At 41.5% G+C, this 24,754-nt stretch overlaps 1 protein-coding gene and 2 long non-coding RNA genes across 3 annotated transcripts in view; 2 read left to right on the top strand and 1 right to left on the bottom strand.

Moving 5' to 3' along the window:
• The window catches only part of pcgf1 (polycomb group ring finger 1), a 191,901-nt gene that overhangs the window by 32,225 nt on the left and 134,922 nt on the right, over positions 1–24,754 (bottom strand). The gene's annotated exons all lie outside the window — the stretch shown is intronic.
• Positions 5,254–24,754, top strand: part of LOC104949871 (uncharacterized) — a 23,285-nt gene continuing 3,784 nt past the window's right edge. Inside the window, exons 1-2 of the long non-coding RNA XR_798852.1 lie at positions 5,254–5,388; positions 17,896–17,901. This is a non-coding gene — a long non-coding RNA (uncharacterized lncRNA). The remainder of the gene's footprint in view (positions 5,389–17,895; positions 17,902–24,754) is intronic.
• On the top strand, positions 11,233–13,555 carry LOC104949870 (uncharacterized). The gene is made up of 3 exons (XR_798851.1): positions 11,233–11,550; positions 12,062–12,261; positions 13,501–13,555. It is a non-coding gene; the product is annotated as an uncharacterized lncRNA (long non-coding RNA).

Below are 24,754 nucleotides of genomic sequence, written 5' to 3'. Positions count from 1 at the left end.
AGCACCTCACACACCAGGATCCCTTGGCTAACTAACAGGGAGTCCCATTGACTTGCATAGAGCTCCCTGAACGCTGGTAATAGACGAGTTGGGATCGTGGAGAAATGCTCTCCGCAGAGGGGGGGGACAGGAGCTCCAACAAGCCGTTTAGGACAGAGAATGAATACTCATAGGCTACTATACAGAGATGCTGTATGAGAAACCAATGTGATTTTGGAAAATTGCACAATATAAATCTATTCTAGTAGACCTCAACAATGGAAGTATGATCAGTAGAAATGGCCATGACATGGGACCTTTAACTGTGTGCGGTCTTCATCAGAACTTTATTTAGCCTCCGTTGAATGTGGGCCACGAAAACATTTTTGATTCTTAAGTGGGCGCTGAGTTGAAAAAGGTTGGGAACCGCTGCTCTAGGGTAAGCAATAATTTTGTTGCTGTTGGTTGTTTACACACGGCATGCGTACACATTACCGTGCACCCACATTTGTTCTCTAACATGTTTCCCTGATGCTGTATGATCTGTCTCAGTTTGTTTTGAGATGTATTTGACAAAATAATCTCTTTGTCTTTTGTGCGGTCTTTACGGATGAAAAATGTCCACCTGTTCCAAAAAGTTCAGCCTGTCCGAAGCAGACAGATTCGCTGTGAAATTCTTTCAAGGCAAGTGCAAAAATGCACAATCGTCGTGCCAAAAAATGTCTTCACCAAGTGCCAGATTTTAGGTGAGCACATATCTCGTAAGACTGGAACAGGTGAACCAAAGCACCCGGGGATTTAGTATATTGATCTTTCTCCCTGCTCCTGCCTTTTTCATTCTGCATGACGCCTAAATATTGCAATATAATGTAATACTGAAAGCACGTTTAACTATGTTACTTATGGTTAACGGATTAAATAATGCTACCTGATGAATAATGGATTAACAGTAAAGGCCTGATTTTACCACGGGGGCCGCAAAGTTCTCGGTGCAGTTCACACCGCAGGTTTATGGTCTTCAAACATCAAAAGCCACACCTGCAGAACATCAAGCCGCATATCAAGGCCTACAAATTGAAGCATCATGACTTTCAAAATATGAAACTCCAGGCGGGCCAAATGGGTTAGAGTTATCAATAACAGCTGAAGAATGAAATATGTTAGCCTCCCTTAAGTGGGGTTTTTATTGATTTATTTAGACCTGATAACAAGAGTCGTAAAGCCATTTTGAGGCGTCCCTCCTCCCTCTGCCCTGCCACCTTTCTGCGCTGTCAGCCCTGCGCTTTAAAACACTTACTGCTGCTGCTTCTGCTCGGGCAGCAGTAGAAACATTTCACCAGAGTTGTAAATCTCCTTGCCAGAAATGTTCTTTGATTTTTGTTCTTCCCCCTCTCCCAACCCTCTCTCTCCACATACATCACTTTGCGCATGACTGTGCAAAGCCTCAAAGACTTATTTTGCAGAGTTGAACAGACAGGGGGATTAAAATGAGCAAAAGTAATTTCACGTTTACGGGTACAAATTTGCTCACATTTTGTTTCAGTTAAACGTTGCGGCTGCACACTTGTCTCATTGAAAGGAGGGGGAATCCCCTTGGAATTTGCCTTCCAGTCCATGTGCTTTGTTTCACATGGCTTTCCTTTTTTTTATTATTAATTTACCAGGCCATCTGGTCTTGGCCTGAGTCACTCCCAGGTCAAACAGTACTTTCACTTAACATCAACCGAGGGGGATTTTTTTTCTTTACTTGATGTGAAGAGCGCAGGGAACATTTCAAAATATGAAATGGTGTGATAACAGATATGTTTAAGCTAATAATCCCATATGTTATCACATCTACAACTGGGATAAGCCTTCTTCAGTCTTTTTCCATGACACAGACATACATTTTTATGTAACCAAAAAGAAATGTACCACACTCTTTGGCAACTAATATATGTAATATTAGCTGATACCCTGCAATAGAAATGAAAGAGGCCCTATTTTGCTTTAGGGGGGTTTTCCAATACCTGTAGTTTGTTATTTAGGTTTGTGTGCATGTCAATGGTCTGCAAAGGCTAAAATCCTTCCAGAGGGAGTTTCTCTCCCACACACACCTGCACATGTTACCCTTCATATTCTGGTTATTCACCTCAAATCCCTTTCTGTATCATACTAGTGAATGTACACCTCCACCACAGCTGTGCCATCACATTATATTGTTCTTATCTGCTTTTAGTATCAGTTCGGCACTTGCTCTATGCTATGAATGTCTAATTCTGACACTGTTTATTAGGAGAAAGGTGTTCTGGGAACGAGAAAGAGGTCTATCGGGCCCAAAGATCTCATGCAACCCTTGTTTGCTCAGCCAGCTGCACCCCTACCAAGGCAACAGTAACATGAAACACTTAACAGCAGATTGACAAAGGTCATAGATGAAGTCAAGGTGTTAAACAGGTGCGGGGAAAGAAGAGAATGGGAGGAATAAAAGTGAGTGAAGGGAGGCACTGAGTCAAAGAGGGGATGAAGAGACGTTTCACTGGACAAACTCCGACCTCTCACTCCTCCCTGGATGCTGATGTAATAAATTTCAGGTCGTTAAGGGTCTGGACACCTCTTGGCACCCACTTCAAAAGAGCTGTGAGGTTCTGCCTGTTAGCTTCAGATTTGGCATGGAGGACGGGCAGGTTGTGATCCAGTTGCTGCTGCACATCTGGCTGGCAGCACCTTGGCTGAAATTGAGACTTTGTGTCTCCTGAAGTTTTCTTGTGACATCTTTATGAACACTTGCCATTACCCATTCCAGCACATGGAGCGCGGCAGTCAACTCGAGCTACAACAATACATGTTCACGTGATCTTGGGGAGTAACGGATTACGCAGGTCACTGTATTCCCTTACAGTTACATCAAAAAAGATGTAAACAGATTACTGTTGCATTTCAGAAAAAATAGGGATTACTAGCAGGATTACTATGTTATTAATAAGCGAAAAAAGGGCATTTCCTTTTTCTTGTTAATTTCTTCTTTGTACTGTTCTGTCGGCTAATACTTTGAGTGTGAATACGCCTACTTCCCGAATCTGATTTATGGTTTTTACTTTCCTTGTTTCATTTCTTTCTTTCGTTTTATTCAGTAGGTTAACCTATATGTTCATTAAAAAAATTGTCTGTGACCTTTACTATATGTATTGAATAATGCGTTTCTTAAAATAACATAGGGGTATGAGAAAAGAAAGCCCTTTTTGTACATTAAAATGTGTAAACATGTCACAGTAGAAGCAAAATACAAACATGAACCTCAAAATAAGAACCCCATTTATTAACATTTCAAATTGTATTTCTCTAAACTACCAATCTGACTGTATCTGTGGTGACCCACACCCCTAGCTGTCCCCCACTCACCCCTGCATGGTTCCCAACTCCACCACTCCAGCGAGGGTGAACCCTTAATGCGAAACATTTGGGGTGTCTTCCGATTTCCTGGTCTCTGAGGAAGGTGCTGCTAAGTGGAACCGTGCAGGCTTGCTGAGTATCCATCTTGAGAGAGTTGTGAGGGACAAACCTGCACACCTTGTCTACATTACTACAACGGAGTCCTTTTATGTTGCTCTCCTATCGATGAATCTATCTCGCCTACACTGATTTATTGGTTGGCCTGGAAGTGCCCCTTAAAGCCTCCAACCCCCCTGAAGTCCTCCCTTTCTTGTACAAAACGAAAGGAGGATAAAATAAGAGATTGGTGTGCAGTTTCTTTTTTTTCATGCTCTGACCTGTGCACCCACCTCCACTGTCCCCATCTCACCAAAGCGGCTTGGCATCGACACAGTGCTTATTGTAGGCTCTGAACAGGTGCAGAGTGGGAACCGTGAGCCAGAGAAGGTACATAAATTACATGGCCGGCCAAATCACAAAGCACTGTTGCTGTGTTAATCTGCCAGGAGCTTTGAAGGCCGGGACAAGTGAACACACCCTGGGAAGAAAAAAGTCTTCCTCTGGCCTGAACTACGACCATCAAAGGTTGTAACTCTGACTGCGCTGCTAAGACGCTCCATGATGTTCACACAACGATTTGATCAGAACCATAAGCTTAGTCCAAGAAAAGACCTTTGGCTGTTTCTACAGGGAAAAAAAGCTAGTTTGCTTTTTAGATTATGGAAACAGAGGAATTTTATATTCAAATGTAACCAAAAACGGAGAACGAACACACAAGCAAACTAAATGAATGAATTTAAAACTTAGAAGAAAACGTGATGTTGCTGTTTAAGCTAAATACCTTGGGGTCTAATTACATGTCAACTTGAATTTTTCCACTAACTTTTTGATGCAGCGTTCCCCTAAACTCCCATCCGAATTTAACATTTACATCTATTGCTTGTTCAATTTTTTCAATTTCACTAACAAACGCTGTCAGGCAGTGGAGTCCCTTTTTTCGAAGGCCAAAATCAATAAATATTTTAACAACTTAATTCCTCTTAGGGGTTTAAAAAATGCATCATACTCCAAATGCGTTCCTTGTATGTGTAGACCTACTTGCCAATAAACCTGGTACTGATTCAGATGTTGTATCGATGCGCAAGGCTTTAAAATATTGATTTATACAGTTGAAATTAAGGATTGAATTAAATCTTCGTTCACATGTACAAAGAATCACACACAAAGTGAAATGTAGTCTCTGAATTCAACCCATCTTATCATTAGGAGCAGTGGACTTAAACTGTTGACCCTCCGCTTCCCTACCAAATCCGACTGAGCTACTGCCTGCACTAATAATTAAAGAGCTGTTCTGTTTTTGTCCAACAGTTCAGTATAATGGAGTGGTTGCACTGGGCTCAAATGAAAGTCTGGAAGCGGTGCATGCTCAGCAAATTATCACTGCATTTTTAAATGATACAACAGCTGTTATGTTGTCACAGTATATGCAACATAACTAAACAGTGAAACACTCAGCCTGAAGACATGTTTACTCTACAGAAAACGTACAGTACAGTAGATGAAGCCTCAGGCTGAACATTGTGTAAAGCAGCCCTGCTACAAAAGACTGTACCAAGGTAATTCCTAAACAATGATTAAATGAAATGTCAAAAGTTGGGTTAAGATGAAGCCAACATCATAAGGTTCCACAACCATGATATTTAGCTGTATATTATGATTATATATGTTCAGTATGCAATTTCTATCTTGTAAAACACCACACAACAGAACCTGTTCATATTGGAAATTCAAAATGAAGTGATAAAACTTTGTTGATTGTCAACTCTGACATTTGTCTTGCATTTCAGCACCATTTGCGAAAAATGTAGGACAAGAAAAAAGGCAACAGACTTTTAAGAGAGCATTACAGGCATGTCAATGATCTGGGATTAAACTCTGTATTTGATTTTAGGATTGACTGGTGCACAAATGAGTGCTTCAGTCTAACCTTGTTAAATCGTCAAACCGTGTATCTCCAATTGAATGGTAACAATTAATATTTGCTGATCAGGACATGGTTGGGGTCAGACACAGTTATGCGTCAATGTGTTACGATACAAGACTGATTCAAAGTGTTGACCTACAACCCATAAACAGATTTTGTTTCAGTAAAGCTGAAACAAACGTGGAAATGCATTTAGATATGTTTGGCCTCCCGGCAAGGATGCCACGGTCGGCCACCAGAGGGTATGCGTCCCAACAACAGACAGGAATTGTCAGTAACATTTGGGGGTTGTGAGTTCTTGGCTGTGTTGCGTGGCAGGACAGCCGGGGGGAGGTGACGTGTGTGACAGACATGTTCTTTGTGGAGCTTCAGGAGTCCGGCCTATAGTCGGGGCTGCCGGTGGCGTCCCTCAAGGCACCGTCCACGAGACCTGTCACTTCGAGACAATGCACTCGGCTCCGGACGCAAGACTGATCTTCTTGCAGTGCGAGTCCTTTGGGGGCGTGGTGCCATCGCCGGGGGCACGGAGCATCTGACAGTCAAACACACGGCCATGTTGAGAGGTTTTGGAGGCCAGAAAGCTGAACACATGCATACAGGAGCATTTACGAGCATGCACACACAGATATATGCATGTCACAAATGCAAAAACACACATTTTATCAATCAAACCAGAGAGAGAATCTGTGCCAAAGAGAGAAGAAAAAGGGGGATACTAAATACAGAGGGGAGGCTGGGGGCATTCCCTTTGGCTTTGACAGGAGAAATAAATCATCACAATTATGAGTCGACCCAAGTAAATGGGGACAGGTCAGCCTTATCATTCCCAAGTTCAAGGTGTTTCCTGCTCATCCGAGGCAGCCGGGCCTTGTTGCCAGCAGACCTACAGCCAGTGAGATCTGAATGTGCCCGGGATGCTTGTGAAACATTTGGCTCAATCTGAGAGCTCACGTCCCAGCAGGCACGTTGAGTAGGTGTTGATACGGCAGTAATGTTGAAGTTTAGCCACAGTATGAACATTCAGAGGATATTTCGTCATCGTAGTTCATAGCTGCTGCCAGCATCGTTGGGTTGAATAAATATATTCTATCCTAAATTCATTCCCAGAGTTGTTTTCAACACATATTCCTACTGTATATTTTTCAGTATTTCCTGCTACAACTTGCTGGATGTTAAAATATTGCTGCGATTCACAGTTCAGCTTTTGAAAATGTTGTTCACGTTGGATTGTGTAGTGCATGTTCTTGTGTGTTTAAGATAAACAACTGAAAGAGAGGGATAGGGCGAGTAGAAAAAGATACGGAGAGTGTGTCCACTATCATGTGTGTGTGTTTGTGTGTGTGTGAATGTGGGAGGTGAGCCGATGCCTTGTCAGTCCCTGTAACTACTCCAGCGATCAACACCGACTGAAATTTAAGCAGAAGACATAGTGCTCGAAAAAACCCTCAGCTCTTTCTTTTGACGGCCAGACTGTGTGTGTGACCTCAGAAACAGCACTAACGCACAGCCATCTCTTTAATCCTTTGTTTCTGCACCTCTTTCTCTCTTTCTTTCAACACCACCATCTGACTATTTTGCTTTTATCCCTTTTCATTCTTGTATTTCCACTCTTTTTTTTCTCTCTTGTGGTTGGGGAGCGCAGGACAGGGGGAAATTGGTGTAATGAATTTAGGGCGCTCATGCTTGCTGAGGCGAGCCTCCCTTGGCTGCTCGTAGCCATTAATCTTCCGCACTCTGTCAGAGCAAAATGTGCCCACAATAGGCAAAGGGGGAGCTCAAATTGACTACCAATTACGCGCCTGTGAATAAAGGATATGGAGAGAGGAGGGAGGGCACAATATGGTTCAGCAGTAACGTTTATTTTAACCCTGCGAGCGTCGCAGGAGCGTAAAAGGCCTGGAGATAGAGTGTGTGTGTGTGTGTGTGTGTGTGTGTGTGTGTGTGTGTGTGTGTGTGTGTGTGTGTGTGTGTGTGTGTGTGTGTGTGTGTGTGTGTGTGTGTGTGTGTGTGTGTGTGTGTGTGTGTGTGTGTGTGCGTGTGCGTGTGTGTGTGTCCTGATATTCTTTTCTCATTTAGGTAACAATTCCACATTTGACTGTACTTTGACACAGTTTGGACATAGAACAATTGTATATAATAGTATAAGAGGACTATATTTCAAATCAAAATGATGTTACCCTCAATACATTTACTTGACTAATTAGGAATATATGTATTGGTGAAACCAGTTATCATTTCGAAAAAAAAGAATAGCATTTTTAAAGAAAACGGTATTGAACCAGTTTCTTTTTTAGTCGATCAACAAAAATGTATAAACAACCATTTTGATAATCATTTACACTATTTGCCATGCAGAAATTACCATTTTTTTAATCAAAAACCTTTGGGTTTTGTTCATTAAGTCCAACAAAATAAGGTTTTTTATATAAGTCTGCTTTTTTGTTTGAACTTGTAAATAATATTTTCATTAAAGCACCAATATTTTTAACAGAATAAAGTAACCTGATATGCATCAATGATGAACACAAACATTCATTTTACATATATATTTCCATGTCAACCAGATGTTGAAACGTAGCTGACACAATATACATACATTGTGTCATCGAATATTGATTATTTGTAATGATATCTGCAAAGATCCATATTAAGTACTTTTAGTCGTGATTGTTAAAGACCCTCTTACTGACTTTGGCGACACCCAGTGCTGCGTCTACAAAAGACACTGTTGCTTTAATCAAACACCTGAAGGCGAGTTTCACTACTGCAGTACAACACACTACAAATATATATTAACAATCCTTAGAAAATGTTGACTTATTCACATTGTTTTGTGAACATGCACTTAGCAACGTTGACACATATTACTTAGCCTTTTGCTTGTAACTGTGTTTATATATGAAAAAATCCATTTGTACAGAGGCTATGAAAATGTTGTTATGGTGCTGAAGTCTTGCTTAACACCTTTGGAACAGAGTGTGTATGCTTTAAAGGCACCTAAAATAACACTGAATCAAACTGAGCCAAGTCTCTGTAACGTAGGTATATTATTCAGGGGTTTGCGATTGTTAGTATGATTGCAGCCCTGATGGTTGTGATTATTTGAGGGCCGTGTTTATTGTATTACCCACATGAACATGACAAGAACTAATAAGTTCCTTAATTGTATCTGATTTCATTCAAGGCTAATTTTGCTATCGGAGACACGGGCCAGTTTGCTTGGAAACCAACTCCCTCTTAATAAGACCATTACACGAAGGGTTTGCTCAACATGTGGCTGGAAGAAAAAAAAACGTTGGAAGATAAATCAAATGCTTTAATGAAGTTTGACTTTCAGGATTAGAGAATTTAGGCTCGAGCTGCTTCAAAGTTATTCACAGTTTATAATTCCAAGAAAAACTTTCACAGCTATATAAATAATACATTTCAAAGCCGCTCGCTGGTGTAGCCACAGTCTGCTGTGTTTTGTGAATTTCAACACGGCCAGGAAAAATGGTAGGAATGAAGCTCAGAGCATGTTAGGAATGTGCTGCTTTCTGTGCATTTATTGGGCTGGAAGGTTGATTCATAATATGTAGATCCAGAGGGGACTACTGGGTAATGCTTTGTCTTGTGGTAAAGGTGCATCTCGCAGTTAAGTTCCTAAGAAGTATTTAATTTGTTTTCTTTTGTCTTACTCTTGTTAGACAAGTTGTGTTGACAGGAAGTTAAAGTTGACTTTTAAAATAACAAATCTTGCTTCTGTTAGATAAAAATAGAAAATGCTGTTAATAGACATTTAGAGATGTCTGATGACAAGCCGACATGTATACAATATATGTCAGATATTTCATAACATACTGTGTATACTACATGGTATCATATAAGCAAATCAAGTGTTTTTATTTCAAAATGAACTGTGAGTGTGAAATAAATGTAGTGGCGAGGAAAGTACAGTATTTGCCTCTGAAATGTGAAGTGAAGTATACTAAAGTAAACTAAATTATGTAAAACATCACCAGTAAATTGACTTAGTAACATGTTACCACTGTATGTACAGTATATATGACAACATAGTCAGAAGATTACACACAAATTGCAAAATTTGAGATCAATAAAGTACTTCTTATCTTGTCTTATCTAAATGCAATTGGATAATTTGTTGTTTGGATTTTTTTAACATTCCTGAATACTGATAGTCCTAAAAATAACTTTTCTCTTAGGAATCTTTTACTTTAACGTGTCAACCTGTTTAGAGGAAATGTCATGTTTTGTTCTTTGGACTTCCTGTTAGAGTAATTCAAGTTTCTGCAAATGGTTCTTTTGTGTACTGACCATCACTATTACTTCCATCACATTTATAGAAGCATACCAAAACAATGAAACACATCAGGAAATGTGAGCAAAGTAAGAACATTTGAATGATTTTATGTACCAGCAATATGGTTTAATCACTGTGAAATGTCATATAACATATAACAACAATGTAACTTACCAAGACTCTCATTAGAAAACTCCATTACCCACAAACTGGTGTGTGTCTGCAGGCACATGGCGGCCTGTGCCCCGNATGGGAGCAAAAACAAAAGNTGAGGTGCTCCGCGGATTGGTCCATTTGGGGGGTTCTGTGACGTGTGAACACCCAAATCAACAACAAATGACCGGATTGGCCCAAATGGACCAATCCGCGGAGCACCTCANCTTTTGTTTTTGCTCCCATTTTTCATGAGATGAACTCAAAGATCTACAACATTTTCTATATACACAAAATAACCATTTCTCTCAAATATTGTTCACAAAATTTGTGAACAATATTTGAGAGAAATGGTTATTTTGTGTATATAGAAAATGTTGTAGATCTTTGAGTTCATCTCATGAAAAATGGGAGCAAAAACAAAAGTGTTGCATTTATATTTTTGTTCAGTGTAGGTAGATCTTTAATTTGTCATTGCACAGGTACAACGAAATTACAATGAACTCAAGGTGCCAACACGCAAAAACAAGACAATATAAAAACAACAAGACAATATAAAAAGCGCAGCGATAGAAGGACACAAGCAGGTCCTGTCTGAGGTGGTCATTCCTGAGTATTCTCAGGAAGCAGAGTCTCTGCTGTGCCCTCTTGACGGTTGCCGTGGTGTTGATCCTCCAGGACAGGTCCTCCGCCAGGTGAACGCCCAGGAATTTGATCCCTGAGACTCTCTCCACACAGCCTCCATCAATGTACAGGGGCTGCATGTCGGTCTTCTTCCTCCTAAAGTCAATGATCATTTCCTGGGTTTTCAGCTTGTTCAGCTGCAGGTTGTTTACTTTACACAACGCTAGCAGTTGCTCCACCTCGTCCATGTACGCGGTCTCGTCACCCCCTGAGATGCAGCCCACCACGGTGGTATCATCAGCGAACTTTATGATGGAGTTGCTGGTGTGGGCGGGGACGAGATCATAGGTGTAGAGGGCGTATAGTAGGGGGCTCACTGAGGGACGTGGAGGTGTGGGTGCCAATCCTCACTCTCTGGAGGCGATCAGACAGGAAGTCCTTAATCCATAGACACAAGGAATGGGATACTCCCAGGACTGAAAGCTTGGTCCCTACTCTCCAGGTGAGACAGGGTAGAGTGGAGAGCTGTGGCGATGGCGTCCTCCGTGGACCTGTTGGCCCTGTAGGCGAACTGGTGGGGGTCCAGACCGGGAAGGAGGGATGAGATGATGTGGGGACGGACCACCTTCTCAAAAACGTTAGCGGGGGTGGAGGTGAGTGCCACTGGACGGTAGTCATTTAGGCAGCCGATGTTGTTCTTTTTCGGCACCGGGATGATTGTGGATGTTTTCAGGCAGGATGGGACGATGGCCTGGGACAGGGACTGGTTGAAGATCTGGTCAGCGCAGTCTCTCAGCACCCGTCCCAAGACTCCGTCCGGCCCCGCTGCTTTCCTCGGGTTCACTGCCTTCAGTGTGCGTCTCACCTCGTGCTCCGTGAGGCTGAGGCTGCTGAGGGCAGGTGGATGTAATGGTGTGGCTGCTTCCGATAGCCCCGTCTCGTAGCGGGCGTAGAAGGAGTTCAGCTCCTCCGCCAGCTGAGGGTCACCCCCATCGGCCGAGGGGTGGCTGGGTTTGTAGTCATCTGCTGGACCCCCTGCCACACCCGCCTGGAGTTGTTGCCCCGGAAGAAGTCCTCAATCTTCCCCTTGTAGTCCAAGGTAACAACCATCGTTTTTCAGACACTTAAACTCTTCAAAAATCACCAGTGGGGTTACTGCTGATATTTAATGTCGTAGAAGAAAACGTGATTTATCTCTTAAATGTGTGTCAACCACAGACCTTATTTCGAGCTATTTTCCAAAACCCTATGGAGAAAATGCATTGATTTTTGACGAAGGAACCGGAAGTGCTAAAAATGCTAACTTACTTCCGGGTTTTAGGACGCATCACTGCGGTTCTCTATGAAGTGGATGAAAAATCAGAGGTAGTAATCAGGCTTTATTCTCTGTGGACTATGACGTACAAAGTGTTGTGGCTTTCCTTCCACTTCAGATTCAGGTCTAAACCTAGCATTGGTTAATAATTAAATGATCTTTTGAATGATTGATCCTTTTAATCATGGATCATTCCTACCAAGCACTTTTAGCTGTATGTCTTTCCAGTCAAAGGAATATGAATATTCATCAACATGATTCAAAGAATATTCTGTTTCCCACTCATCATGAACAGGAAGGAGAGGTGCTGAGGCAGATTGAGAGGGAGGTGCGGATGTGGGAGGGGGGCAGTAAGCTGCTGGCAGCGTGTTCCAGGAGAGAGCAGGCCCTGGAGGCCTCCAAGAGCCTGCTGACCTGCAGCGCCCACATCCTGGCCTTGCTCAGCCAGCTGCAGAGGATGAGGAAGGCTCAGATCCTGCAGAGAGTGGGACATAGGTCAGATGTGTTGAATGCATGGGTAAAAAGAAAGATCATAGAGCTGTTATCAATGGAGAGGGACCAAAGAATGTTGCAGTTTAGAGTGGAGGCAGGGCTATGTTGTGGACTAACAATCCTCCTACCAGCCACTAGAGGTCAGGCAAGGCAAGGCAAGTTTATATATAGCATCTTTCAATACAAGGCAATTCAAAAGGCTTTACAAAAACAAACAAAAATTAAGAGCATAAAGACATAGTGCACCGGAAACACGTTATGAAATGGCCATTTAAAACAGTAATTAAAAAGAGAAAGAATAAAATAAACATAGAACAAGCTCAAATTAAATAACACAGGTATACAATAGATTTTAAAAAGTTACAGTGCAGTGTGAGATATGAATAGTTCAATTAAAATCAGCGGCAAAAAGAAAGTCTTCAGCCTGGATTTAAAAGTAATAAGAGTCATAGCGGACCTGCAGGTTTCTGGGAGTTTGTTCCAGATATTTGGAGCATAATAGCTGAACGCTGCTTCTCCATGTTCAGTTCTGACTCTGGACAAAAAGGTAACTTTTAAAAACCCCTTAAGGTCATTCTTTTGTAGGGCTCATCTGCAATGATCTTGGACATTTTGCTAAAATAAATGCTAAAACACTTATTCATACAATAAAAAAAGGTGAGTAACAATTTAATGTGATATAATCAAATACATGATGATATTCAGTGATCTCTTTAAAGGACTCAAGCCTATTTCAGCACTTCATGTATAGGTGTGGTTTCTTTGAGAATACATTTGAACTTGGCTCTAAAAACACATGGTTACTATTGGGTTTTTGTCCCCATCCCTCAACAAGCCTTTGTTCAGATGTGTGGGTTTACTTGGTGTGTTGTGTTGATAGTGCATTTGTGCATGTCACATGTACTATATGTAATGAGGGACAAACGAGAATTTGAAACATGTCATTTCACATTAATTACACTGCGTTGCAAACATGTGGATTCAACTCAATGGTATTTTTCTTAAGGCTGTCATTGGTGCTGTTGTTTATTGGAATCCTTAAGTGTCCCAGACTGTACTTAGACGTCATTATGTACGTATGTGTTGATGATCTGCTTGTTTTACTACCTCTGAAGAGGCTTTGCCAAGTTTGGGAAAAGTATCCCTTTCAGTTGAGGGTTCACAAAATACATAGACCCAAATTCATAAAGATACCTAAACCTAGCTTTTATATTTTACTTAAAAAAAATCTGCCCCCTGTAGACCTGCCTGTCCCGCTGATGTGGAAAGACTCAGAGTACTTCAAGAACAAAGGAGGTGAGAAAGGATGTTGTGAGCTGACTGCACTTTTTTTGCACTTTTGTTAAAAGTTTATATAAGTGCGAGTGAAAGACTGAAATTATTGCCCAACCTTTCTGGTATCTACGGAGCCCCTAAAGTCCTGAAAGGGAATATTTGTTATACTTGTCTAATTTACAATCTTGATATGTATCAGAAATATTACCTTACAGGACTTTATTGGTTCTTGGTGTTTCCTTAATCTTGTGCAAACAATGTATTATAAAAAGATACAAAATATCACCTTACAGCAGGGGTGTCCAAACTATGGCATCAGGGCCAAATGTGGCCCGCGGGCCATTTTGAATCGGCCCTCAGCAAATTAAAAAAGTATAATGAAATATGGCCCACAAATGAAACTTGTGCATTTCTTATATTGTACTTCTTAAATATATATGTAAAAACATATTACACAGTAGTATTCACTTGTTAATAAGCCCACTTTTCAAATAACTTCAGTCAATTCACGGAAAACATTTTCTAACAAATCTTAGTTGATAAAAAATGCCCAATAACTTATTTAAATAACAAGCTTGAAATAGACCCCTCATATTTCCCCTTATTATAATCACTCTGAGGCTTCTGTTTTAAGGGATGAGTTGTCAACAAGATAAATGAAACCCTATAGAGACCTTTTCTTAAAGGTCCCATGACATGGCCATTTCTACTGATCATAATTCTATTGTTGAGGTTTACTAGAATAGATTTATATTGTGCAATATTCCAAACTCACATTGGTTTCTCATACAGCATCTCTGTATAGTAGCCTATGTGTATTCACTCTCTGTCCTAACCGGCTTGTTGGAGCTCCTGCCCCCCCCCTTTGAGCCCACTGTGCTCTAATTGGTCAGCTCGCCCACTCTGTTCTGATTAGTCAACCACCGTTACAGCGGAACATCAGTGATTATGTGTTACAATGGCGTTTGTTACCAACCAGAAAATGACACCAGTAATCATAGCCGTGGGAACATGTTTCAAATGGGGGGTGTGTGAGGTGCTCCGCGGATTGGTCCATTTGGGCCAATCCGGTCATTTGTTGTTGATTTGGGTGTTCACACGTCACAGAACCCAGGAAGTAAATACAACTATTCTTCTGGCTAAATACATATTTTGAAAAGTCAATCAAGGATTAATCCTGATTTAAGGTGTTTGAAGAGTAGATTAAAAATACTATTTATTTTGAAAAAAATTGATGCCACAAAACATCTGAGGCTCATCACACCATGAAATGGGAAATAGTTAGCTCTAACAAAGAGTGGGATTAAAGGAACAATACATATGCTTGCCATGTTGTGTTTTTGTTGGTTTTTGATTGTCAACCTATTTTTGTTTGTGAAATGTTGAAGTGATCCTACTGACTGTATCTTTATTTCTTCTGTTTTTTTTTTTTTTTTTGTCTGAGATGGGAATGTCTTCTCCTATACGTTATTGTTATGTCCATGTTTGTGTATTTAGCCTGTACAACATTTACATATATATTTTTTTTAAATTGGTGGCCCACTTGCAATGCCTTCGCGGACCACTAGGAGGCCGCGGCCCACAGGTTGGCAACCGCTGCTTAAACCGAGGTTTAATCTGAACAAAAACAAATGAATTCTCCTAGTTTATTAGTTAATAAATTGCAAGCCACAATGTTTGTGTTCATTTAAAATAGTGCACAGGTTGTCATTCATTATCCTATTTATATCTTAGTGAGCTCAGTTTATTATTAAAACTGTCAAAAAATGTGTTAATATTACAGTTAAGCAATCACTGCTTGAGATATGGAAATTATTACATATTTCACAGTCTTCATCATGTTCATTTATTGTAAAAACAATAATGTAAGTGCACAATTTGACACTCAGGATACTAACCCTTGAGCTGCAGGGTGTATAGTTCCATCTGCACCTGTGTGTGATGCGTTTGTTGAATGTGTGTTTGAATGTGTGTAATGTGAAGGGGAAGTCCCGTTTTACTGCACTGTACATCACAGCATGTAGTTGTGTTAGGACGGACAGTGGAGATACTAGAAACACGATGACTGGGATATGGGAGTTTGGGGGAGGGGGCCGTGCCTCCCACTCATGCCTGGCACAGCGTGGGGCTCCTGGATGGCACTGTCGCCCATATGGCCAATCACTCAAGCAGGGCCGGGCTCTTTTCAAAGGGCCCGGCAGCAACTTGAAGCGGGACTGTCTCCACAGGGGTCAGCGGCCGTCTGGGCAGGAGAGGCCAATCTCCTGCTGGCCTCTGAGAGACAGACATATCAGCTCTTGAGTTGTGACCTCCGCACACACTCCTCCCACACACACACACCCCCGTCAGCTCAGTCCATGTTTAGCACACAGGCAGCCATGGACTGCTAATGGGCCAGAGACCATGACCTTGAGATCTGGACAAACAAACGAAGAGCCTGACGAAGACGACTAACCAGTCTCTTATTTACGACTCTGTTTCTACTTTTGTTAAAAGGCAGCAGTTGATCTTAGAGCTACACGATTAATATTATCAAATACTTTTAAGACAATGCTTTGTGTCAAATGACTCTTTAGCTTAAAGTTTTTTCATTGCTTTTTTGGGAAATGTATTAGACTCAAAATACAATTGTAGGCATGTAAGAGAGTCTGTAACCAGAACTACAAAACAAAACGTAATGGATAAGGCAACCATATAAACTGAAAGCAACAACAGAAAGAAACAGAAGTTATTTAAGAAGTGCTGAAGTATTTGTAAAATATTATCATACATGTACGTTAGCATGATATTGATTTTGATATCAATACGTATATATCCCAACACCCCAGTTCAATACTGTGTGAAACTCTAACTGTAGAAATGAATGTATATACTTCCAACACACATTTTTCCAAATGAATTATTCATTATCTATTTCTAAAAAGTGATTTACTGAGTAATCTTCTACTAATTGAACATATTTACCCATGTCTGTCAGTTCTAACTGGCTAATGTTTACTGTACACAGTCGTGTCGCAATACAAAAATCAGCTGCCTAAACAATGAAACATGGCTACTCTTGTTTTTATTTATATACATATATACATGTGAATGTTTTTACATTTATTTCAACAAACTAAATACCAGCAATCACAGGAAGATATAGCACCTTAACATGGAAATAAACGGGAAAACGCCAAATTACGAGGGATTCAAACAGTAAAACCAAATATTTTTGTTTATTTATTTAGGTGTTAATTATAGTGTTACAAGGACACATCATCATATTTTCAGCCCAGTCCGTATCGATATCTGAAGTATTTCTCGGGGTTGGAAGGTCACAGGATGAACCCCGTCGAGAATGCAGGGGAGTGACCATAGATTCAATTTCTCCGTCTCAAGTCGGCGTTTACGAGTGACATAATCCACAGCGACAAAGTCTCACATCTGCACAGATTTTCAGCTGTTAGAGTCATTCACAGACACTGGAGACGGAAACGGGTGTTAACCTTGAGTTATCAGTGAAAACAAAACAAAAACCCGCCATAGTGAAAGACCTCATCACCATTTCTCAAATGAATAACTTGGATTAACTTTACTTTGAAATATAAGAAATGAATGAAATGCTTTTTGCAATTAAAATGTCAAAGAAAATCAGTGTTTGTAAATCTGAAGCGTTTCCTGCTCATGAGGTCTGATGGATTGATGGATCAGGGTTTAGCAGACTTTTCCTCGCTCCTTCCACAACTCAGTTCTTCTGACAGAAATCTAACAGCTTCCCAAGGCAAAAAGCATAAACCCCGAGTTTTACAAGGATAACACGGTTCACAGCAAATATGTCCTTTACTCAGATGTCTGGCTCTATACCACACATGGAATACAAACCTGGTCCCATTTGACCAACTGCCAAGTCCGACTGGGATCACATTTTCTTACTTATTTTACCCTGTGAGCATTTTTAGAATTACAGAATCCAACTGCACACTTTTCACTGCGTTACATATTAACTATATCATTTAAAATACATTATACACTTCTAAAAATGCCAACGTTGCTGCTCCTGAGAGCCGACACAAGTCTACTTTACTCATTCACCTATATCTCTATCTAACTCTATGATAAGTCATTAAATGGAAATTCAGGAGCCTAACAGTGTGTTGGAAGATCTAGTTAATCAAATCACTTGTCTGTGTCAAATATTTAGTAGTCTTACTGAAACAAAAGAATCACAAATCTGGTAGTAAAATCACGTTATAATACAAAACACATCACAACATATTCTTCATGAATATCATCAAATGAAAGCATCATATACAAAAGAATATTGTACACACAGTGCACAAAAAAGAACATCATTTAACATGTCAAGCAATCAGGAGAAAGCTAACTGTAAATGTAACACAGTTCCCATGAGATTCACAAAAGATAAACAGTTGATGGTGCAGTGTCAGAGCTATTGTAACAGATACCTCATTCACACCAACGCAACGGTTCAAGCTCCGTGCTAGAGCTTTTCAGGTTCAGAACCGGTTCTTCGGTTTAGCTCCGGCTCTTTTCACACTGCCCAGAGCCTGACTGGTGCTGCGTCATTGCGCCATCGTTTGCGTCATGACGTAACCGTTTGCGTGCCTGCTTCATAAAGCCAAACCGCCCCTCACAGCTGACACCGACAACAACAACAATGGCCGATTGTGCTCCAGCTTCCTCTGTACCTCTTCGGAAGACCAGATTCCCAGTAGGTAGCTGGTCTCTTCAGTGGACCACTGCTGCTTGTTAAGTTTCTCCATTGTTGTGTACAAACTGGATAAAACGCCGGCTTTTTGTTGTTGTTCAGGAGTTGATCCCGCCCCTGCCCCTGCCCCCGCCTCGACGTAAGCGTGACGTATGCGGTGCTTTTGCTCTGGCCGGACAATTTTTTAGTGCTCGAAATGAACCGGATTCCGGAGCTAAGAGGCTGCTCCGCTGCGGTGTGAACAGGAAAACCCGGTGCTTTTCAAGCTCCAGCTCCGAACCGGCCCTGAAACACCGTTGGTGTGAATGAGGTAAGAGATACAGTTACACTAGAGAAGAAGACAAGTATTTGTATCATGTTTATTCTCCAAGCAGAAGCAATTTGTCCTCGGCGATGAATTTTCTATTTGCTCCGTACTCTCTAGTCACTCCTGACTGCAGTTGTTAATCTCCATTTAATACAAAACCTCCTGTAGCTAAACAAAAAGTGCAGATGGTTCCTCGTGTCGTAATCTTCATGAATCTTGACCTGAGTCACCGTTATAGCTGCAGGGTGCTTCTCTGTTCTGTGGCTGAACTTGAGCCTGGACTGTTCTCTGCAGAGCGCTCAGTGACAGGATCTCCCCACTGGGATCAATAAAGTCTCACATTATTGTTATTTACTGTGTGAGGAACTGGGGTAGCACAGCTATAGTGTAAAAGTGTCTCCATTGCTATAGATGTCGGTGGAGTGCTGTTGTCAGCATTCCCCCCCCCCTGCGCTCCTCTCTCAGCTGCCCAGTCGCTCAGCGCGCCCTCCTTTCGGGGTGATCATGAATCATGGAAATTGATTATGCTGTCACATCTCAAATCCCCCTGCCCACGGCTTGACCGCAGAGTGTGTGACTGCAGGTCGGTCAAGCCTGCTTAAGGGATGCACTGCAGAGAGGCCAGTCAGCCGAGTGCCCCCGCGGGGTCACACAGCTTCCCCACCGTGGCAAATGCAGGAGGATCACTCACGTCGGCGGGGAGGAATGAAGACGTCTGCTTAAAATACCAACGCAGCCATCACTGTTTCTTGCCCTTCCAACTCCTCGTCACCACCTCCCAGTGTCATCTGTCTTTAGCAGCGCGCTCCGCTAATGACTTCATCTCTGAATACAAACCATTCCTCTCAGACTTCCATTCAAATTCCCGGAGAAGACTTGAGTAACGTCAGGAGATGCCATCTTTGGGGTTTGAATATCTTTGCCTCATCACATATAGACGACACGCAAGACTAATTCAGGGAGAGAAAAATGAGGACGCTAATCCCCCCAAAATGAAGCATGAATTATAAATTACTCTTGCTAGAACTTACATTTGCAGAATCAGTCAAGCTACAACATCAATTTACAGATTCCCTATTCTGCTTTTTGGGATTTTCCCTTTCCTTAAGTGTGTTCTATAGGTTTTTATGCATGTCAATTGTCTGCAAAGGCTGAAACCCCCCTAAAGTTTCTCTTCCAGATACTCCCCCAACCCTGCCTGAAACGCCTCCATTGCACTCCTGTGTTTACTTCAAAAACATAGTGACATCATATGTAACACTTGCGCTTGTATTGGCTAGCGCTTCAACAATTTTAACCTGATGGCTAAGCAGCGGGACGTCTCTAAAATTCAAATATGAACCTGAACATTGTTTTAAATTTGACCATTTCCTTGTTGGCCTATTCCACAGTGTAACCTGTGCTGTATTTTCATAAAACAAAAAGTGCTTTTCAACTTTTCTTTGTTTGTTTTTGCTTTACTGCCACGTGTTTGCACTCTATCATACCAACATTATCCTTCAGCTCTTCTGGTGCACTTTTGCCTTTGACCCAGAGTTTTCCAGCAGACTCCCGTTAATGATTTCTACAGATTGTTGTTCTTTTTTATTGTGAAGATAAATCTGCTGTAACAAGATGAAAACAGCCATAAATCTGGGCCTTGGCTCGGGTTGCAACGAGACTTTAAGGGTCGATGTTGCTATGGTGACGCATCAATCCTTCAAGGGGCCGAGGCGAGCACTATAAAAGAGGTGAGTGTCTGTGACAGTGTTACTGTTGTTATTGTGGGCTCGCCATTAAAGCCTTTTTAAAGGACACACACTGAAGGGCCACTTAACCTCTCTCAGGCGTGCCTGCACTCCAGGCCTTTCTGGATTACTGTTGAATCAGCAAATACCCAACTCTGCTTGTTACTGTACTGAACTTTTCCCACTAAGACATTTATTCCAAAAAATGTTATGCAGGAAGGAAGTTGTGGAGGATGTACGTAGTTTTTGAGGAATGCTCTGCTTCACTTTCATACTTTCACTGGGAGCTTCCCTGTTCTTTCTTGGTAGAGGTTTAAACGAACGCTGAAAAGGGTGTTGTTTACTTTACACCTACCAATATAGTTCTAGCTGGAGTTTCCAATTTGGCACCATCCAGCAAAAAGCTTTAATGTTTCTACTTAAACATGCCCCCTTGTTTTGCCTGTACACTGGCACTCAAAGCTACGGTGGGTAACATTGAAGAAGCCAGCAAGAGTATGCTACATTTTCAAAATGATGTAACTGAAAAACCAAGCCCCATGTTGCAGTCTCTTTCCTAATGAAAGTAGGTTGCAACAAGTCCTCCAACTAATACGACCAAATAGGTCGATTGTTTTCCTTGTTTTCGGACCCATTAATACGACCCAGAGCAGCGTTTTCAATCAACGGGTGCGTCAGCCTGTATACCAAATTACGACCCACGGGCGCGTTTTAAATCAACGGGAGGCGGCGTAATGACGTACAACGTCCTCGACAACTTCTGTTAACAACCATCGTTTTTCAGACACGTACACTCTTCAAAAATCACGGCTGTCTGTCGTAGCTAGCAATAAAAGCTAAAGTGGCTAAATCTGGCGAGAAAGGTGCAAAGTATGCAACACTGACAGCCGGTTTTTTAAGGCCTTTAACAACTGTTACAACACTTTTTTCTAAAACCACCAGCTATAAGTCAGATTTGGGTACTGAACCTATATTCTTTGGGTGTCTGCAGACCAAGAAAGTGGACCCTTACTAGAGAATACGAGATAAGCTTTAGTTGAACTGGGTAAAGTCGGAGCGCAGTCACACAAGGAAAATCCAGATGAACATTCAATTGTCATACCAACTACATGTATGCGCCCCGTGAGTCTGATCTGCTTCAACATTAAATCGGTTCTTTCTTGATCCATGCGACACTCTACCGCCAAGTTTCGTGAAAATCTGGCCTGTGGTTTTTCTAATGTGACAAACAAACTGAACCGATAAAATAACATCCTTGTCAGAAGTGAAGGAATGTTAACTCTTTACACAAAGTTATCTTTTATAATTGTCCAATGTCAACATTGTGTTTGTCCAGTGGTTTGAGTAATTTGCAGTGCTCTCAAATTCAACTTAACTTGCCATTAAAGACAAATGACAGAGCGAGCATGTATCAGCAGATCAAAGACAAACACTCTGTCATCATTTGGTGTGCTGCTCGATGCTTCTCGAGCTTCCAGCGCAGCATCGCTCCGATGGAGAACACTCCCAACAAGGTGTCCCAGCGAAGAGCCAGAGCACGTGCTGAAAGACGCATCTCACGATCGACCTTCACTCGGTCCCTAGCAAAGCGTTTCTGTTGTTCATTTATCTTCCCAGGGACGGTTCGTTCTCCACCGTATTAATGAATGCCAGTTGTTCCTGTGCTCCACAATCAGGAAGTTCAAATTTGGCCCGGGATGAATCAGATTTAAATGGTTTGCAGGAGCCAGTTGAGTGTGCTGGGTGATCGATCTTTTTATTATATGTTTTATATAAATAGTTTGGTAACAAATTAGAATCAGAATACTTAATTTTTTTCTGGTAGAAAATTGTTTTTTGTCAAAATGCATGTGTTTGTGCATAATGTATTCCTATGTATTTGTGTGTTTGTACTGTGTGTTCGTTGTGTAGTCTTAATATTATAGTAATATTAATCTTCAATCCTAGTTTTATAATAAAGTAAAATACAATTATTAATATAAACATGGTAAAAGCAAATGTATAATAATAATAAATGTACATGTAAAAAAGGATACATTACAATCTATGCAAAAGTGTATTAATTATATATTATCACACTGTTTTTAAACCCTTTAGAGAAGAGGTTATAGGAAGACATTAAAAAAATATATATATATAATGGAAAAAGATTTCAAAAATAATTTATGGAGATTCATCATTGATTGTACTTTTTTTTTTGGGTAAATACTGATTTGCTATGAACCGTCTGAACACCGTTTTTCTCCAGAAATCTGCAGAGGACTTTAAAGAGCATCTTGCAGGTTTTTGTTTTTTTCTACATTCATGCTTAAACTTGCTTGAAAATTACAATTAAAAAAGTGAGTGTAGGATTTGATATGTTTTACGAGACATAAGGGCAGGAATTCAGAGGGAAAGGAGCAATTTTGAGCTCTGCTCTTAAAAACGGCTTTTTTTTAAGGTCATAGTCAAACGCGTCATATTACATAACACAGGGGACACATCTCCGCTCTCTGACCGCGGGATAGTAGTTATAGTATAGTTAGTTGCGTTGAGTTGAGCGGTTGTGTTTTAGTGAGCTGGTATTTTTCGGTAGTTTTACATTGTATTTCAACATTTGTAATCATGGTGCAGTATTGTGTTTGTGCAGGTTGCACAAATACCAGCCTGTCAGGACATCGAGTCCACAGTAAAAAGGACCGGAGCTAGCGTTCGTTCCTGGGTGCGTTGTGCATCCACCTCCCCGCAGCACATACTTCTCCACAGCTTTATCAGGAAACCGTATTACATCTCTCTCCCCCCCTTCGCTGCTCTCTCTCTCCCCCTTCGCTGCTCTCTCTCTCTCCCCTCCGGTACACGGCACCGTAAGGACGTAGTGTTGGAGTTGCATTTAGGGTAAACGCTGTGGTGGCTGTACTGCTCCCAGCCGTCTCCTTTTGTGTTTGTTTGTTTCCCCCTGTCTGTGTTTTTTGTGTGTGCGTGGTGGCTGTCACTCCTGGCTCCCGGCTCAACTTCACTCACCTGCTGCAATCAGCTGTGCACCCTCCCCGACTACACACCTGCTTTCCATAAAGCCATTTTACAACGGCATATCAACGGAGGCTCCACAACCTCTTCCCGCCAGATCGTCAAGTATCAGCCGTATCTCGCGTCTCCCCTCCGGTACACAGCACGTGTAGTGTGGAGTTGCATTAGGTAACGCGAGATACGGCCGATACTTGCGCATTAGTTTCTGTTATGGATCAGTATCAACATCCTGCCAGTAACGTTACTATATTATTCAATGCTACTTTTAGTTATAGCCTGATATAGTGATAGCCTAACTTTACAATGTTGTGGATGTGAGATTAGCTAACATTCTTGTAGCTTAACGCGGTCACTCACCAAGACAGCTGACCAGTTCTCCACTGGTTTCTCCTCACACCACAGCTCAATTTCTTCTTCCGATGGCCGTTATTCTTTCTAATCCTTGGCTGCTCCTGGTCTCTTGGACCGCCTAGCCAGGCTCATAATTATAAGGTTGTGGTCCGTCATATGCATTTCGAATATTCATGTTCAAGTTTCTTCTGTATCTTCTGTGTCGAACTGCATTGGGATCCATGTTTATTTAATACTTACAACCGCCGCTCTCCCCCTTGTGTTCCCCCCGTGTTACGGTCACACGCGGGAGGGTCACGTGCCGAGGTCTTTTTATGCGGAAGTGAAACATTTCTTACAAAAACGACGTCCAGATTTCACCTGTTAGTTTATATTTCTGTACTATTTTTTTGAAAATCTAGTGTATTCATCATTTCCTACAGATTTTATTCACAGGTGTCTGTACCTGGAAGTGGCTCTTTAACACTTATTTCTACCATGCTTAAACTTGCTGCAGCCAAAATCAAAAACAACTACTCTTTTTCAGAGAAAATCTGATGTCATCTACTTTTGCAACTATCATTGTCTACATTCAGAGCTGACGGTCAACTACCATACTCTCCCTACTGCAGATCTCGTGTGATTCTTTTGCACTTTTGATGCATGCTTCACTGATAGAGCTTTTGGAGTTCAGTCTCGAGATGTTTCCTATCCAGCTCCGCCAAAACTTTCAGCGATGAATGTACACCACAACCCTAACCCGTCATTTTGGGACGTCAAACATTTCAGATCCTAAGCAGTAGCCACATCAAAATATGGATTGCTTTTAAGATACTTCGATCCAAATGATGGGTGCCACTGGAAACAACAAACCCTTGCCAGAGTTGCTGCCTGTCTGATAAACACGCACGCAAAGCCCCTATCATCAGCTGCGTGCTTGGATTGATCAGCTAAGTGAAATACACATTTCTTGTTATTAGCCGAGTGGAAAGGAAAGAAAATAAATGAATTCGAAAAATAGCGGCGGTTGATGCGCCATTAAAACCTACAGAGCTCTGTTTAGGATCTGTGTTCATTATTAGTCATTAGACCGCTCTTGCAACTCTTGAGATCAAGGCAAGCTTCTCCTTGAAGCCTCTC

Source organism: Notothenia coriiceps, unplaced genomic scaffold, assembly GCF_000735185.1.
Source record: "Notothenia coriiceps isolate Sejong01 unplaced genomic scaffold, NC01 NC01_scaffold00016857, whole genome shotgun sequence".
Lineage (NCBI taxonomy): Eukaryota > Metazoa > Chordata > Actinopteri > Perciformes > Nototheniidae > Notothenia > Notothenia coriiceps.
Note: the sequence above shows the minus strand (reverse complement) of the source record. Positions and strands in the feature narration are given on the sequence as shown.